The sequence below is a fragment of the Nicotiana tomentosiformis genome, chromosome 6, assembly GCF_000390325.3.
Source record: "Nicotiana tomentosiformis chromosome 6, ASM39032v3, whole genome shotgun sequence".
Taxonomy (NCBI): Eukaryota; Viridiplantae; Streptophyta; class Magnoliopsida; order Solanales; family Solanaceae; genus Nicotiana; species Nicotiana tomentosiformis.
Window position 1 is genome coordinate 5737690 of NC_090817.1, and position 15578 is coordinate 5753267.

Below are 15578 nucleotides of genomic sequence, written 5' to 3' on the forward strand. Positions count from 1 at the left end.
TAAATGGTGACATACTATTTGATTCATTTCCATTGTCATTTTATTTTATTATATTGTTAAACATTTTAACATGTAATTAATATTTTTCAGTAGGGCCTGACCTGACCTCGTCACTAATCTACCGAGGTTAGGTTTGACACTTACTGGGTACCGCTATGGTGTACTCATACTATGCTTCTACACATCTTTTTTTGCAGATCCAGGTATTTCTTACCAGCCCAGATATCAGTGAGTACCTGTGCACGGAGACTTCGAGGTATATCTGCCTGCGTCCACAGACTCCGAAGTCCCCTTCTATCATTATTGTGTTGCTTCCTTATGTTCTTTAGACCTTGATATATATATAGAGACATTGATGATAAATTCTTAGAAGCTTGTGACTTATTTCTACCGGATTTTGAGAGTTGAAATTGTTGAATTGTAGTTTATTTATTTCTGATTTAGATTTTTATTCCGCATTGATAGGCTTACCTAGTTTTAGAGACTAGGTGCCATCACGACATCCTACGGAGGGACTTTGGGGTCGTGACAATATAGCAATAATGGTGTCTAAACTTTAATTAATGTCGGCTCAAAAACTAGCTATCCCACCTAATAAATTAGCTTTGTCGACATAAAATATTATGTGGGCTAGGACGGGCCGACCCTTCAATTTTTTTTAGATTTTCTTTTAAAAAATCCTTAAATATTTGTTTGTGATGTTGTCGATTAATCATGTAAACAACTTTTATTTGCTTAGAGCGTATAAAAAGCTTGATATTTGACGAGGAATTTCGTAATTGAAATGCAAAATTCTCTATATCTCTAGCTCTTCCTTTTTAAAGTTACATGAATATTTTCTTAATACTTTTCTTTCATTTTTCTCAGATTCAGGGATTGCTTCAATAAGTTTATATGCTGAGCTTTTTTAATTTAGGATTAATATCATTTGTTGATTTCATCATTATAGTCCATACAATTTTTAAAATTTTCGAAATTTGTTAGTGGTCATATTTGTTTTGTATTTAAAATTGATCCTTTTATATACTGAAGAGCAGTTTAAATATTAATAATATATTAAAGTAATCCAAACTGATCATTGGCCACTTAAAGTAATATTTTCTTTTGAAAAAAGATTATTATTGGCCACCTAAAACTTTTCGAGTTCGTTATTAATTAAGCAAAAGAAAATCTAATTTTGCCATATTACATGCATGTCAAAAATCTAAATTCTAGTTGATATGGAAGGGTAAATGAGCAACCTAGGGTTGAGGAATGAGAATTATAGTTAATAGTTTTTTTAGTTTTTACTTTTTTAAAATACTAAATATTTAATAGTTAATTAATTTGAATTTAATTTCCCAGCCCCAGCCCCGATCAAGCCTCAAGGGCCAGCGAGCTGACTTGGGTCGGGCTTATAAGCCTCAGTTATAAATGGACTCAAAAAATTCTAGCCCAACCCTATCCAAGTAGCGGGCTGGATTGGGCTGCCCTTACGGGCCAAGCCCATTTTGACGGCTCTATTTTTATTCAACCAAAATATGCTTTGTATATAACGTGCTTACTATTAATATATTATTATTTTCAAAGACATATACATATATATATATGAAATTTTTGCCTAACTTTATGGATGTCGGTGACCCTCTACCTATTGCATAGGTCCGCCTCTGGCCCCAACCCGTACATATAATAATAACCCCCATGATTTGGGACCAAAAGTGATTAGCAGTAACTATTGAATAAGTGTTTTTCGACTTAAGTTGGGTTAAAAAGCCGCCTCTTATGAAGATGCCTGCCTCACTACCAATGAGGTTCTTTTCTGATAAAAACTTATTCGCATCGGGTATTTACATCAATAGTGGGTTGCTCTAGTGGTGAGTACCCTCCATTTCCAACCAAGAGATTGTGAGTTTAAGTCACCTCAAGAGTAAGGTGGAGAATTCTTGGAGGGAGGGAAGCCAGTGGTCTATTAGAATAACCTCTCTACCCCAGGGTAGGGATAAGATTTGCGAGATCTGCGTACACACTACCCTCTCCAGAATCCCACTAGAATCTCTAGGCACAAACACTTTTTAACACTTAATCATATTAAGTAATATGTATTTTTATTTTATTAATTATTTAATTAGTTATAAATACCAGCTCGGTGCATGTAAGTATTTACTATTAGCCCCTACTTAAATTAGTGGCGGTTCATGAAGTTCGATAATAATTTCTTTTTCAAAAAAGAAAAACGAAAAAAAAAAATTCCCCTCCTCAACCACCTGTTATTTCGTAGAAGCAAATTTTCTATCAAATCACACATTTTCTATCATATCTTTATACCATATTAACTTTGTTATTTGTTTCTGCCAGCAAATTAATTAACTAAAAATAATTCAGGTCGGTTTTATGATCCATTACAAGTATTTTTTTAATTATATTACACAAGACCGATGAAAAAATAATGCATGATTATATAAATAAATTTCATAAGATCTTTATAAGGTAATTTTTTCTAACTTGTAATAGTTGTAGGAAATTATTTTTCTGAATAAACTTTACTTATGAATAATGATATAACTTAAGACTTTTTAGAAGGTCATTGCTAATACCTGATAAGTCTACAGAATTAATTTTTAGTTATTGTTGTATGCATAATTTGTGAACAAAGAAAATTACAAAATTGCTAATTTGTGTAATTCTTTTCGTTTTCATTCTCCTAATTTTTTATTTATTACCTCTTACTTCTTAGTATATTTTCCAACTAGAACCACGGACCACATTAGTGATGAGATGTGTATCTTATCAACCCATAATCAAAAAATTTGGGTTCGAGTCTTAAGAATTGTATTGTTTTTTATAGGAAGCGGTTCCTCTTTTAATAGGTTCTCTAGAAAAATTAGTCCTCCCATAAGGGATACTTTAAGGCCCATAGGATTATTAGTTAATCATAATATTCCCCTATGAAAGTACACGTACAGTGTATTGCTCCAACATACCGTGATAACAGCCGCCGACCAGTAATTCCAGCTGCGGTTCCATCCGTTCTTTCCGCTTCCGCAACAAGTAAATTCTCGTTTTACGATTTACGCGCTATCTATTAGATTAATGCGTTCCAACATTGGTATCAGAACCATAGGCTGATTTTCTGGTCCAAAAAATTGTAGAACTGTTCTAAATTTCCGTATGAATTTAGAAACTACGTGTCTGTTTTTTTGTGTACATTTACTGTCAATTGAGAGGTTAATCTATTCAACCTTTGCATATATTTTTTATCAGTTTAATTTGAAATTAGTTTTCAAATCTGATAAATAGATAAAATAACATGTACTTTAGTTTATCTCAATGAACTTTGTAAATAATTTTCAACACTGATTTACAAGAAGTAATAAATCAGTCAATGACTTTGCTTTTGGATCTGCTAAGTTTTCCATCAGTTTTTAAGAAACTAACTAAAACGAAAAAAAAAGGAGAAAGAGAATCAGTTTCTCTTATTTTATGCGACGCCTGGTGGCTTCCTTCCCGGAGACCCAATCCGTTTTTCTGTCTATTGTCATTGTACGCCGCTAAAGGGTCACCGCCGGCCACCATCAAACGGATGGTGGTTGCTCTTAAAGCCATTTCAGATTCGGTTTAGAATCAAATAAAAATGGAGCTTGGTGCTCCATAGCCATGGGCCCAAGGCAGAGAGAAGAAAAAATAAAGATTTTTCTTCTTCCACAAAAGGCAGCGGCATCGTCAATGGTGAAAGAGAAGGAACAAGGGTTCTTTCAATTTTTAATTTTTTAAGTTAATTAAATAAAAAAACGAAATCTGAAGAAGGAGTCTTCATGTGTGGCGGCTAAGTATAGAAAGAAGGAGAAACTAGGTTTCTATGTTATAACCCATTAAAAGAATACGTATGGACATTATCAGATGCCTATCATATAAGGCTTTAGAAGTTTTAAAGCCACCTGAGCTTAATTTTTTTAAAGTTGGCAGTATTAGAACATTGGGCTAAAGGCATATCTGGTTGCATTTCTTATAGATGGGCTAAAGGCCCATTTCAGTTTATTTAAATAAAAGAACCCCGATTTCTGCAATTTAAATGAGCAGATTTAAGGATTTGGGCTTATGGCTCATTTTAAAAGTCTCGTCATTTTATTTTGTACTATGGCCTAAATAAAATTGAGATTTTTACATTCCTATAGATTATTTAAAACTTTATTACCCTCCTTACTCAAGTTTTACTTTAATTACATAGGCATATACAATTTACTAATTATATACACTTTAGAAATTAAATAAATATCCCTTTATATTATGAATTGAATAAGGAATCAATTATTTTTCATCTTTATTCCCTTTCCCTCCTGCGCTCTCTCTCCGTCTCTCTCTCATGCTCTCTCTCTTTCTCTCTCTGTCTGTCTTTATGAGCATACAGATGCTTGCCCCAATTACAGAGAGTTGTTGAAGCTTAAGACAAACCAAAAAGATATAGAAGCATTAAGCAAATCATCGACCATTGATAAAAAAAGTAAAAAGAACATACTTTAAAAATGTTTAATTCACAAGCTTATATGACCATAACTAAACATTCATCCCTACGGTCAATTCGGGAAGCTAAAGAATATAAGCCGTAATTTGGAGATGACCATAAATGGAGTTCTACATCTTGTTTAAAGGAACAAAGTGAATATATTAATCACCATACCTGACCAGAAGGGAGTAATCTAGCAGTCCATTCTTCAATCTCCTTAACTCCAACATCAAATGGAGGACTAATGGCGCCACACTTGTTTAACCTTAAATAACTTTGAAGCTTTGAATTCGAATTTGAGTTTTCAAAAATCATTATTTGTTTGGATCGAGTGTTGTTGCAAACAATTGAAAGTATTGTTTGGAGTTTATATTTCAATTTTGAGGTGTTTGGTGAAGATTAGACTTGATTTTGGCTGAATTTCAGATTGAAACTCGAAGAAGAAGAAGAAGAAGAACACATGATATACAATATACTTACGAAATTATAGTAAAATTATAGTATAATTATATTCTGTTGTAGTTATATAATTTTTTTTATTTGAATGTTGTATGAAAATTGAAAAATAGTTATATAATGTATGAATCGTTGTACAAAATTTGTATTTAAGTTATCAATACAATCTTTTTACATAAAGTTATTGATATGTATCAAAATTGTATTAAGAGAGTAAGTTTTTATTGGATTTTAGAGATGAAGAAGCACACACCACAGACAAAATATATACAAATCAGATACAAAATATATACAAAAGACATATTGTATAAAATTTGTATATAAATTATATTTAAGTTGTATGATATTGTAGTTTTATTTAACTGGGTATAAATAATGTATGAAAGTTATAGATAAGTTGTATAATGTATAACTAGTTGTATGAAATTTATTTTTATTATGTATAAATTAGATACAAAATATACAAAAGACATATTGTATAAAATTTATATAAAAATTATATTTAAGTTGTATGATATTGTAGTTATATTTAACTATATAGAAATAATGTATGAAAGTTGTAGATAAGTTGTATAATATATAATTACTATGTATAAATCAAATAAAAAATATACAAAAGACATTGTATAAAATTTGTATAAAAATTATATTTAAGCACACACCATAGTTGTATAATAAGGTTTCAAATCAGACACCACAGATAGGTCGATTATGATGAGAAACATCAGACGGAGAAACTAATAAGCGCAGAAAATGTAGTCACGGAAAAACATGACCAAGATAAAGCATTTACGTAGATTCCACCAAAAGGAAGACTCTTTTGTAGAGTATAAAATTGTTCTTGAAATTGAACAGTATGAATTCATGTTGTTTTGCCTTTTAGACGTGGTATGGTTTTGGCAATCCATAAAGGGAGTATAAAATTGTTCGTGTAATTGGCATGTTTTCCTTTTCGTGTGCAAATTGGAGCTGGAGTAATGCTTGCGTTCGGTGTTCGGTGAAAGTTCAAGCCTCAAGGTAAGATTGCAAGGTAGTATATCGTTGTTGGTATTTTTTGCGAAAATTTGAATGCTGATAACTGATTGCCGAGATCCTTGTTTGATTCTGCCTTTGATATTTTCTCATGATGCTGAGGAAGTTAATGCTAGGCCATTGTTAGGTGATAATACTCTGTACTAGTTTTATTATAGGCTATAACAGTGCAAACAAAATGCAATCAGTTTCTTGTTCATTTGTGGTACTCGCTCTGTGACTTCGATTTTGCTTGGCAATCCAAAAAGGGAGGAGGATCTCGCCCCTTCCAAAGCTTCTGATAAATTTGGAACGAGTAGAGAGAGAGGAGAGAAAAAATATAAGTTCGATCCGGAAAGAAGATGGGAGAGAGGAGAAAAAAAGGAAAAGAATATAATTAAATTCTTTGATTGAAGTCACTAATAATGGATTGTGAGTCTTTTAAGATGGATTGTATATATTTTGTAGCTAAAACGTGTTTAGGTCGGGTAAATATAAAAATTTGAATATTTTTTGTAATTCAAATAGTGTATAGGAACGAAAAAATCCCAATAAAATTTAATTTTAGTTCTATTTTTTTAATAAATTTCAGATTATAAAATTAGTCATATGGACTTAATTTTCAGAATATAAATTTGGTATTTATATTCCTTTATGAAATCTGTAATAATTTTATTATCCCAATTGCTTGAAATGTTAATTAGTCTAACATTAAACTTGCTTGTTAATTTGTGTAACATTATATTTATTTGTTAATTTGTTTAACATTAAATTTATTTGTTAATTTATTTAAAATGATTTAAAATGTTAATTTGTTTAACATTATATTTATTTGTTAATTTGTTTAACGTGCTTGGAATGTTAATTTGTTTTAACACTACTTTTGTTAATTAGTTTAACACATGCTTTATGTTAATTTGTTGAGCATGATATAAATATTAATTAGTTTAATATTAGAAATACTTGTTAATTTGTTTAACATGTTTAATATGTTAATTAGTTAACATTAAAATAAATTTTATGTGAAATTGAATAGCATGTAATAAATGTTAATTAGTTTGACATTAATTTTATTTGCATGCTAATATAAGTCATTTGTTAACTTATGATCCACATGGGATTATAAAAGTTTGTTAGATAATTATGTTGTCTTAAACATGATTAAGACGCTTATCTAGATAATTGAATAGGTTAATTTTCATAATATTTTAATTTTTGGATGATGAGTGGGAACATAGTGAACTCTCGACTCCATGATTAATATATGTGTTTAGTAACTTAATCAATTGATACGTAGTGTCATAATATGTATGTGTGTTGAACATAGTGCCTCACGCTATTTTATTTTTTTATATAATCCTCATAATATTTTTTATTTTGTTTAAGAATGACTACTGCTTCAAAAAATATTGTTGCTGAGCTCAACAAAGGGTTGAAACTCAATGGTGACAACTATGAAACCTGGAGCTTGAAAGTCCAGTATATGCTAGAGGAGCAAGAGGCTCTGGAGGCCATTAACAATGTCATGAATGAGCATGAGGAAGGCAACCCTACTCAGCATAGGCATGAGCGTGAAGCCTATGACAGTTGGAAGAAAAGAACTCCATTGCTAGCATTACGTTGTTAAGCACCTTAGATGATGACATCCTAAAGGAGTTTAAGGATCACCAAAGAGCTATGAATCTTTGGAATTCTTTGAGAAAAAGGTTTGGTACCTGTTCCACTGCAAGGTTGCGATCCTTAGCGATCAAATTTGATTCATATAAGAAACGCCCAGAACATTCAATGAAAACACATCTGAGGCAAATGACAAATATGATCAGGGAGTTGAAAGATGTTGGTCATGTGTTGACTGATGAACAACAAGTCCAAGTTGTCATACGCTCTTTACCTAGTTCTTGGGATCATATGAAAATGTATTTGACCTATAATGAGCGAATCACAATACTGGAAGATACTCGGAGGCATCTTGAGTTAGAGGAGGAATGACTTGAGGCTGCAAAGCCAATAATAGAGTTGCACATAGCAACAACCTCCAAAACCAAGAGTGATTCAAAGAAAAGAAACTGGGGAAAGAAGAGAGGGTCACCTCAAGCTCAGCCATCTCAGCATGCAAAAAGGGCAAAGACTGAAAAAGGCAAGAACATGCGTCCCAAACATGTCAAAGTTTCTAAAGTAAAATGCTATAATTGTGACAAAAAGTGTCACTATGCCAGAGATTGCTCTGAGCCTCCTAGAAAGGTATTTCACGATGCTCGAATTAGACTCAGGAGCAACGGACCACATAGCCTGGGAACGCAGTGCCTTTGTTGAATTTTGGCTAGTTTCACGAGGAGCAAAGTGGATATATGTGGGCAACAACAATAAAGTTGTTGTTGAAGGGATCGGTACATGCAAGTTAGTCCTGTGTGGTGGTCGAGACCTAATACTATATAATTTTCTCTTTGCACCAACAATTCTCCGGAATGTTATTTCAGTTTCAATTTTGCTTAAGCTAGGATTTGACTTGGTTTGTCATGGCAATTCTGCCAAGTTGACTTTTGGTTCAACTTTATTTGATTTTGGTCATGTGACTGGAGGTTTAATTATTATGGATTTGGATTATGATTCATTTAATAATAATGCTAATTTTTCTATATTTGTTTCTAAGTTGACTTGGTCATATTGGCCAACAAAGAATGTAAAGGTAAGCAAAACAAGGTTTGCTTTCCAACATTGAACATGTGGAATTGTCCACTTGTGAAAATTGTCTAACTGGAAAATCTGCAAGAAAACTTTTTGGTCAGGCGACTAGAGCCGAATATCCTTTGCAATTAGTCCATTCAGATATTTGTGGGCTTATGAATGTAAGGGATAGACATGGGGCAAGTTATTTCATCACATTTATTGATGACTTTACCCGTTTCAGTTATGTCTATTTGTAATGACCCGACCGGTTATTTTGATCATTTACGCTCCTTTCAACTATTTAAAGTCTCGAATAGCTTTCTACGAGGTATTATGACTTGTGTGAATTGTCGGCTTTGATTTTTAAGGTATTTTGGAGTTAGCTTGGAAGAATGAATTTTTATGTTAGAAGTTTAAGTTGAAATAGTTGACCAGATATGAACTTATGTGTAAACGATCTCAGATTTAAATTCTGATGATTTTCAATAGCTCCGTATGGTAATTTTAGACCTAGGAACGTGTCCGAAAAATTATTTGGAGGTCCGTAGTGGAATTAGACTTGAAATGGCGAAAGTTGAATTTTTGAGAAATTTTGACCGGGGGTTGACTTTTTGATATCGGGTCAAAATCTGATTCTGAAAATTAGAATAGGTTCGTTATGTCATTTATGACTTGTGTGCAAAATTTGAGGTCAATCGGACTTGATTCGATAGGTTTCGGCATCGAATGTAGAAGTTGAAAAATTCATAATAGACTAAAGTTTCAAGTGAGTTCGCAATAGACTCAACTTCAAATGAGAATAACTCTCATGATACAAAGTATTATATGATGTATTACCTATCAAATGAAAGATCTTTGAGTCTAGTTTCTAAATCTTCAAACCGTTCATCATTTAGATATTTCTACAAGAAGTTATGACAACAATACCAAAGGCTGAAAAAATACAATTATGCGACCAATTATGCGATCGCAAAATAGTTATGCGATCGCAAAACTGCTTATGCGACAACAAAATGGTCGCAGAATTGACCAGAAGAGCCCAGTTCTGGGCACCGATTTTGCGATCAACTTTGCGGCCCGCATACCCATTCTGCGGTCTATTATGCGACTGCAGACCTATTTTCGGAGGGGTAATTTTTTTATTTTCATAATCCGACCCCATTTTGATAAATAGGCTTTGGGGCTTATTTTGGGGCAATTATCTAATGATTTTAGATAGAAGTGAGAGTGTTCTAGAGAGAGGAAGTAGATGAAGTGTCTTGTTCATCAAATTCTTGTCCAAGCCTTGAAATCCAACAATAAATCCCTCAAGTTCTTCATCAAAGAGGTAAGATTCTAACCCCTAATCTTCAATTTCGAGTTTGGGTAATGATGGGTGATTAAGAGTATAATTCTTGGGTGTAATAGTATTATTTATATGTATCAATAAGGTTTATGAAAAGAGTGTTGAGTTCAAATGGGTAATTATTGGGTTGAAAATGGTAGAAATCTTCAAAGACTTCAATTGAAGATTTGAGGGTCGAGTTGATGTCAGAATTTGGTGAAATTTATATGGTTGGACTCGTGGTTGGATGGGCGTTAATATTTTGTAATTTTTTGGAGTTCTGAGGCGTAGGCCCCACGGGAAATTTTTGAGCTATATTTCGGATTTTATGAAAAATTAGCATTTTCATATGGAATTAATTCCAATAAATTTTATTGACTAAAACGAATTAATTGTGACTAGATTCGAGGCATTTGAAGATCGATTTGCGAGGCAAGGGCATAGCAAAGTAAAGAATTTCACGCTCTATGGTAAGTAACAATTATAAATCTGTTCCTGAGGGTATGATACCCCAGATTTTGATATCATGTGATTATTTTGGAGGTGACGCACATGCTAGGTGGCGGGCGCTTGGGCGTGCACCGAGGGGATTGTTACTTGGTCCGTCCCGAGAAACTGTAAAGTTGAATAATTTGTTGTTAGCTATATGCTCTCTATGTGTTGATAAAACTTGACTGTAAATCATGTTAGAAATCATGCTTAGGCAATGTGATAGTACTTTTTGGACCCACAGAGGTCGCGTACTTGTTGAATTGCCTGCTAAATGCTATATGTACTCAGTCTCAGTTTTTACTTGCACATTTTATCTCAGTCTCTGTTATTATTATTGATACACCATATCATTATTGTTTGGGCTGATTTCATGATTATTGAGAGCCCGAGAGACTGGAGAGATTTATGACTGAGTGAGGTCGAGGGCCTGATTGTGAGATATTGATACCATAGTATGTGAGTTGTCTGTGTAGCACGTGAGTTGGCCGTGCAGATCCTTATATTATACTATAGCACGTGAGTTGGCCGTGCAATACGTGAATTGGTCGTGCAACACGTGAGTTGGCCGTGTGGATCCTTATATTATACTATAGCACGTGAGTTGGTCGTGCGGATCCAGATATTTATATTATGGCACGTGAGTTGTCCGTGCAACACGTGAGTTATCCGTGAAGATTATAGCGCTTGGGCTGTAGGAGCCCTTCCGGATTCTGTACATCCCTAGTGAGCGCGGGTACCCATTGAGTGTGAGTGATGAGGGCTGGGAGCCTAGTGAGTGATGAAGGTTAGGAGATCAGTGAGTGATTGTTGTCCTGAGAGGTTGTACTTGATTTTCATTTGTTGTTGCACTTAGTTACTATCTGTCATTGTTGTGAAATCTCTGAAAATTTTTATATACGGATTACATGAACATGAACTGTATAAAAATTGATTTGACATTAAACTGCCAGATTTGATAGCATGTCTATTCTTTACTGGAATTACTGGAAATGAACCATAACTGTGTAGCTCGTCACTATTTTCAGTTCCTTATTTATTATTATTACTTGCTGAGTTGGTTGTACTCATACTACACCCTGCACTTCGTGTGCAGATCCAGGTATTCCCGGATATAGCGGGTGTTGATTCTCTCTTACAGTTGATTTTTCGGAGATTCAGAGGTAGCTTCCGTGTTTCGCAGACCTTGCATCTCCTTCCCTATATCCTTGTTTACTGTATTTGGTCTCAGATTATTATAGACCGTATTTTCCAGACTTGTATTAATAATAAATGCTCATGTACTCCGTGACACCAGGTTTTGAGGAGTGTTCATTTTAGTATTTGTGAGATTTTGTATTGTATTTAAATATTATGTTTTCAAACTTAAAGGAAATCAGGGGTTATTGATGTTATCGGCTTGCCTAGTATTGAGATAGGCGTCATCACGACAGGTCAGATTATGGGTCGTGACAAGTTGGTATCAGATCTTTAGGTGACATAGGTCTCACGAGTCATGAGCATATTTAGTAGAGTCTTGCGAATCGGTACGGAGACGTCTGTACATATCTTCGAGAGGCTGCCAACCCTTAGGAAAATTTCACTTTTTTTGTATTCTATCGAGCGAAATTTATTCAACTTGAAACATAACTCTTTGAATTCCTTCCACGCATATACATGCACACATGAGTGCTCAGTATCAGTTGTGAATCGCCGACTTGTGATTCTATGAACGAGGTTCAAGATGTGTATTCTGTGTTTTGGGTGATGGGCCAGTCAGGACGAATTGAGGCTAGGATTAGACCGCAGCTTAGGCTCGGTAGTTTTAGTTGTGTGAACTTGTACAATTGGACTCATATGTCCGGTAGTGTCCCTATGAGTGGAATTTGTAGCTCGATGAATGGCTAGGTGACCATATGATGATTTTATTATGACCGCGAGATGTATTCAGATGGTTTGAAAGTGACGAAAAAAAAAGGATGTAAAAAGGGACTATTGGGTATTTGATTTCTGTCTCGATTTGACATAGAGTCTCGAGTATGAATGTTTTGAAGGATCTTTCACGTTGTTAAATTTTGGGACAAATTAAATTCTCATGGCTTGTCAATGAGTTTGGACTCAGGAAGAGTAAGTGATTTTGTAGTAATTGTGGTTGCGAATGGGTATTTCTAATGTTGATGGCTCGAGAAAGATGATCTTCGAGGAGACTTAGAGTCAGTAACATTTTATTGGTTCAGATGAGGCAGAGATGCATTTCGATTTGATGCAACAGTTGGGCAGCAAAGTATGAGGGAAGATATGACGGGAAGTGTTTCGTGGTCGTTGAAGTTCTAGCAGGTCAAGTAGGAGAAGTATAGGTTGAGAAGTTTCTTAAAGGAGATGATTTAACCAAAGTAAGAGTGGCATATTAGCATATGAATTCAATGGTAGGGTAGTCCTGTGCCTTGAGAAAGTGTAGAACGATTTGGAATCGTGATAGAATGTGATTTGGCCTGCAGACTTTATTTGGAGTGATGGTTATTGTATGCAGAAAGATTGAATAGGGCAGAAAGGAGTTTGTTTGAAATGAAGAGGGATGTGAAGATCTGATTATCGTTTTAGGCGCAATATGACTTGAGTTCGGAAATTATTGTTGAACTTTCAGTTAATCTCAATAGGGAAAGTGTATACTTATTCAAATGGTGGGCGAGAACGAGCTCAGGAGAATTTACTGATTATGTAGTAGTTGCACCCATTGCGGCATCGTTGGAAGATGTTGATAAGGAATTCCACAGGTGGGTTATCTCATGCGAACAATTAGCGGTGGCATGATGTTGATGAAGCTTCTGCGAGGAATATTACTTGCTACCCGGTAAGATGTCGAGTGTGTGACGGTGGCTAGTGATTCAGAATGTTCATGAAGATCTTAACAAAAGACGTCGAGAAGTTTGGCGGGTTAACGGTGCAAGATCTTGGTAATTGATAAGGAGAAATCCTTGTGGGTTCTAAATTTTATATAATTGCAGCTTAAAGCTAAGTGGGGGAGCCTGCTATTGACAATTTGATTCCATGGTTATGTGTTAAATTTTAGTTTTGGTTGAAGACATACTTGTGGATCAGTTATGACTTGCAGAGATGGAGATCGAGGATGACTCAGATAAGTAAATTCCTGAATATGGGTTACGTTGCACTTTATGAAAATATGAGAATAATGGAATGATTAATTTGTTATTTTAAAAGGATGTAGTGCACACGAAGTATGAATTTGATTGGTCGTGTTAAGGCAAGGTTACTTATTTGAGTATTAATTGTGCTAAAGGAGCACATGTCTTTCGGCCCGTTTGAGGCGGAGTAAATTAGATTTGAGCAGAGTGGATGACTATCGAGAGGGATCTAAAGGATTCAAAATGTATATGTGGAAATTGAAATTTTTTCGAATTTGTATATCACTAGAATCAGTTACTTACATTGGATAGTATCGGGACGTGCGGTGATTCTATTTGACTATGGATTCTATATTTCAGTATAAGAAGGGGAAGAGGAACAATTTTAAATTCGCATTAGGTATTTTCAGAGTGAGTGTTACGATTGGAGTATTTATGAAGGCGCTTAAGAAGAATACAATGGCTTATGGGACTTAGGGCGATGTGGTTTTATGTTAGGATGTCTTGTAGTGAGATTTGGGTAAGGATAGAAGTGTTCTGATAAGGAAAAATGTCAACTTGAGGGTAATTTAGAAGAAACTCGTAGAAAATAAGACAAATGGGTAACATGATGGATCAGTATGGTAATGGTATGCTCGGTTCTTTTGGTTCTTAAGATGAGGTGGGGCTTTACGGGTGTTTTGTGGCAATACTCTCGGATTGGAAACCTGTGCGGCTTGGCTGAGTTAGAAGAATTCAGTTCTAATAGCTTGGTTGTGTGCAAAAGGGTTTCGAAGAATTCTCAATGGTTTTTACCACAGTTCGAGGAGTATTTTTCCTGCCGGCGTGAGGAATATATTACGTATTGGAATTTTCTTCGGGAGGAGATCAAATGGAAGGTTTCTGATTGATCGGGTATGTATTCTGCTTGTGACTCAGAGTGATTACGAGATTCTTGTACTCTTCACATGATGGCATGGTAGTCGTGGTGTATTGTGTGGGATTGAGATTTACCTGTGCAAGGTGGCAGTTCATTCTTGAAAGGAAGATCACGAATTTTGGACAGTATGGTCAATTTCAGATAATTAGATGGGTGTTATAATTGCTCAGCAATCCCTGAGAAAGGTGCACATTTCAAAAATTTCAAAAGGCGCATTGTGTTTTGATTTATGGATGTTCATTGGTATTGCAGTACTCACTTGGTTGACAGACTGTTGATATTCAAATTTTGTTATGTGGCACAAAAGAATTATGAAAGTATTACTTATGGGAAGATTGTGAATGGAAGATGTGTTAGTCATTCTAGTGGTGGAGTTGGGATCAGTTACGGTGATTCATGTGTTTGATGAATTTGGAGACTGGGAGTTCTCAAAAGTATATTGTTTCGGGTTTCGGCCTGTTTAAAGCGAGTATTTTATTTTAACTCAGTAGAGGCACTAGTTGCGTTAATTATTTGTGATTGCTATAAGTGTGCATACATGTGAGGTTTGAGCCAATGTGCGAGCATCGGGGCAAGTATTTATACTCGAAGGAATGCTTAGGCTGTGATATGTCTAGAGTTAACTGTTAAAAGTAAAGTTATAATATTTCTCGTGCTCGTACCTTTGTTGAAAACTATCTGGGCTATAATTGAGGTTACCAAGAGGCTAATTTCCCTGAATAAACGTGGTAGTTATTATTTCTGCGTTAACTTGTCGATTTGGAGTATGATAGTAGACTTTGCACATGCTTACACTATGGCGTGCTATTTATACCGGTCCAGGAGCATGAGAATCTTACTTCATTATCATATACAAGTGTACTTGTTTAATTAATTTCGGTAGGTCTGTATCGTGATTTGGGAATTGGGCGTATTCCCGGAATCGAATTTCGAGGTCCCTAGCCCGAGATATGGAATTTTGATGAAAAATTAAAAGCTTGAAAGCTTAATGATTTTTAAGAAATTACTGGAGTTGGATTTATTGATCTCGGGTCCGTATTTTGGTTCTGGAGCCCGGTATAGGTCCACTATAATATTTATGACTTGTCTGCCGAATTTGGTGAGAAT